This window comes from Equus asinus, chromosome 17 (genome assembly GCF_041296235.1).
Source record: "Equus asinus isolate D_3611 breed Donkey chromosome 17, EquAss-T2T_v2, whole genome shotgun sequence".
In the NCBI taxonomy this organism is placed as follows: domain Eukaryota; kingdom Metazoa; phylum Chordata; class Mammalia; order Perissodactyla; family Equidae; genus Equus; species Equus asinus.
Genome location: NC_091806.1, coordinates 26,503,826 through 26,507,793, shown reverse-complemented (window position 1 = coordinate 26,507,793; position 3,968 = coordinate 26,503,826). Strand labels below are relative to the sequence as shown.

Genomic DNA, 3,968 nt, shown 5'->3' with positions numbered 1-3,968 from the left:
CGTTTGGGGGTATATAACCACTGTGTGCACCCCACTTCTTCGGTGTCCTTTCTTCCTTCGGGAAGAAAGGCCTCTGGCCATGGTTCCTCATAAAGCTTTGTTTAATTTTCTCTTGCTATTCTGTCTCATGTGAATTTAATTCGTTCTCCGGCCAGACGAACCCACATTTGGGAAGAGGAAATGTCTTCCTCCCCTACACCTTCTTCTGCAAGTTGCCGATGTCTGAATCAGAGATCCACACCGTAGCAGCTAGTCACACATCTGCATTTAACTGCAAGGGAAGTTTTGAGTTTGCTGGGCCTCCCGAAAATGTAATAAAGCCACTGTCACAGTGAGGAGGGTGGTCTGGATAGAAACAGCCCCCAGTGCAAAGAGCCAGGGAAATAATTTCATCTTCTATCTCCCTTATTCGTCCAACAACCCAAGTCTTGAAAAACTCACAGATGTTTGTCATTGGCCAACCTTTTACTTTGCCAACAAAGGCATGAAAATGACAACTACTACTGCAATTTATTATCATTATCAGTTGCCAAAATATAAGACACTTAAAGCCAAAAAAAGAAAATCATAGTGTTCAAAAAAGTCCTACAAATTAGACACTGATGTAGAAGTGAGGGGGGCAACAAGTACAGTGACAGTAATTAAGCACCTAGTGAGCAGCAGACACTGTCCTGGATGCCTTGAATATATTATCTCAGCTAATGCTTAAATTAACCCTATGAATTAAGTACTACCATTTCGTTATATTTAATGACTGAGATTAAAATGAGACTCTGAGATTGGGACATCTATGCATTAACTAGTGAGATGGAATACAATCTTAATTCAGTTGACTTTAGAGTACAAAACGCTTCCACATTATCTGTAACTCTGTTGCTTATAGGACTCCCTGTGGCTTAATAAAGACTCTGAGTCCATACACAACTGCTTGAACTTCAAGGAAAAAAAAATATGTTGGTCACAATTTGGGTTGAGTGGTCATGCAAGAGGGTACCTTTTTTTCACCTAAGAAGACAATGACAGGGCAAGATCCAATGCCATCTGGAAATTGAGTCAACACAAGTCAACAGTTTTTTTAGTTTTGATTTTGAAAAACATTTTTATAATGTTTTCTATGTGTCAGGCACTGTTATAAGCACTTACCAAATATTAACTCATTTACGTGGCTCAATGACTCTATGGGAGAGGTGCTATCATTACTGTTTTTCTACAGATGAAGAAAATGTGCAATAGAGAGTTTTAAAAAAATTCCCCAGGCCATGTTCAAACCCAGGAAATCTGACTGCAGAGCCTTCTCTTAACCACTGCACCATACTATCTTCTTTAAAAAAAAAACTCCTTTAATTTCTCAGTTCATATTCTAGTTGCCTGCTCTGTTGACCTCACATTCATAGTAAAATGACCCTTTTACCACTCAAAAAGGATTTGTTAAGATAAAATCATATCCACAATGGATCAGGGCCAAGAACATGGAGGCTCTGGACAAATGTAGATTAGAAAACCAAGAGACAGAGGTAGAGTAAAGGCTAAGGAGGTTGGAAACCATTCTGGTACTCAAGAGCTTATAACAGTATGCTTTCAGAATATTCTTCACAACAGAAAGATACAGAGTATCATTCCTTCAAAAGTTCATGAAAAGATTAGATTAACGAAAATTTTTGTTAAACTTTCAGACTCTAGTAGTAAAAAACAATCATAATAACTAATATCTATTAAGCATACAGTGGAAATAAGAGCTTTACAAGGATTATTTATTTGATCCTGATAATATCTCTATCATTACTCTTTCACTGAATCCTTAAGCTGTTGTGTTTTGCCAAAATTCACACTATAAGTATAAACACTAAGTTTTATCTCAGGATTGTCTTACTCAGACATCAGACAATATGCTTGAAACTATCCTAATATACTATATTCTATCATCAATTTCCCCAAAATACGCTTTCAAAAATGATACAGAAAATCTCTTTCACACAGAAAACCATAAAAAAAGTCTTTCAATGTGAATAACTAGTTAAGATAACAATAACATTGAGTTTTAGTCAAAATAATGAGGCAAGAATAAAGGATAAACCTTTCCAGAAGAAGAAGGAGAGAGAAATAATCAGCCCAGATGTGGCAGAAGATTAGGAAGTATGAAAAAGAATAAGGAGAATGTAGACCTAAAGCCTTCCTATGTACCCAGATATTTCAACTTGTACTTGCAAAGACAGTTAGCTTGCTTTGCATGATTTATCAAAATTTCAGCATTTCATAATTCTCGTAACTTTAGCTATGAAGGATACTTCCCAGAAATGCCTAAATAAATTACCTCCAGAGAAAGATGGCAGATGAGGATGGTCCAGACCGTAGGTTCCCCACAAACATGAGGAAAACAAATAAACTAAAATAACTTTATGAGAGCTTGAGAAACTAGTCAAAGATATACAGCAACCAAATAAATGTCCAAACAATAAAAAGCTGCATTCAAAACAGTATGATTTTATGGCATGATTTATGGAAAAGATTATTACTTGAAGAATCCTGGAAACAGAGTATGGAGACTGCATCTAAAGAAGAACTGGGAGACTCAGCTGAGGGATGGGTAGGAGGTTTACTCTACACTTATACCATTTTGTGTGGATTCTATTTTTAATATTTAACATTCTCTATTACATTTCACTTTTTATATATAAAAGTACAAGTGTGAAATTTGCATTATATATTAAATTGAATTAAAAACATAGTCTATATGGCATTAAATATTTTAACTAATACAATAAAAAGAATGAAGATAAAGGACAAGAATCTGACTGAAAATAAAACCAAGAATGAGAAAGAAATAACAGAAGTAAATGCAGAAATTAATCAAAAATTAGCATAACTCCATAGATATTTCATGGACTGACTCATTACATATTATCCATTGAATCCCTACCATACATACATTTTACCGTTCTAGCTACAGTAACAAACAAGACATCATAGAGATCACGTTGTGTCAGGGAAAACTGCTACTAATAGCAAAAACACATAGTTCATTATTTACTTATAATTATCATAAATCCTTTGGAGAAAAGAGAAGTTTTCATCAGATTTAAGAAGACTTCTACACTTCTACACCCAAGGAGATTGGCCATAATGCCAAATGATTCTTCATGGTGCATGCCAAACTTCTTTACTACTAGATATGACTTTTCTTCTCCAGAGCTTCTTCATAGTATTTGTCATCTCGGAATTTCTCAGAGTGTAGATGAATGGGTTCAGCATGGGAGTTATTACTGTATAAAACACACTCAATGATTTGTCAATAGGGAAGGTCTTAGCAGGTCTTGCATACATGAAAATACAGGGAACAAAGAAGACAACCACAGTGATGTGGGAACCACAAGTCTGGAGGGCTGTCCATCTCCCTTCCTCACTAGGGTTCTTTAGAGAATGCAAGATGACACCATAAGAGATGAGTAAAAGCGGAAACAAAATAGTGTAGATCAGTCCTCCACTGGCCACCACTAAGAGGCGAAGGACATAGGGGTCAGTACAGACAAGTTTCAATAAGGGGTGCATGTCACACAAAAAATGATCAATGACATTAGGGCCACAGAATGGGAGCACATAAATAGTGCTAAGTTGAATTAGTGCAAAAAACCTACAACCCAACAGACTGCTAGCAGCAAAATACACACCCATTGCCTCATGATAACCAAATAATGCAAGGGCTTATGGATGGCCACATACTGGTCATAGGCCATCACCAACAGAAGAAAGACATCTGATCCACCAAAAAAGTGCTCTGTAAAAAGCTGAGTCATACAAGATTGGAAGGATATGATATTTTCCCCAAAGAACAAGTCTGAAATCAATCTAGGGGAAATGGAAGAGGAATAAAGGACATCTATAAATGATAGACTAGCAAGAAAGAAGTACATAGGGGAGTCTTGGGTCTTACTGACAGTCATAGTAAGGATTACGAAAATGTTGCCCACCAT

The 3,968-nt window shown here is 36.3% G+C and overlaps 1 pseudogene; it reads right to left on the bottom strand.

The window, feature by feature from the left end:
• Positions 1-3,135: 3,135 nt before the first annotated feature.
• Positions 3,136-3,968, bottom strand: LOC106829660 (olfactory receptor 4A47-like; annotated as a pseudogene).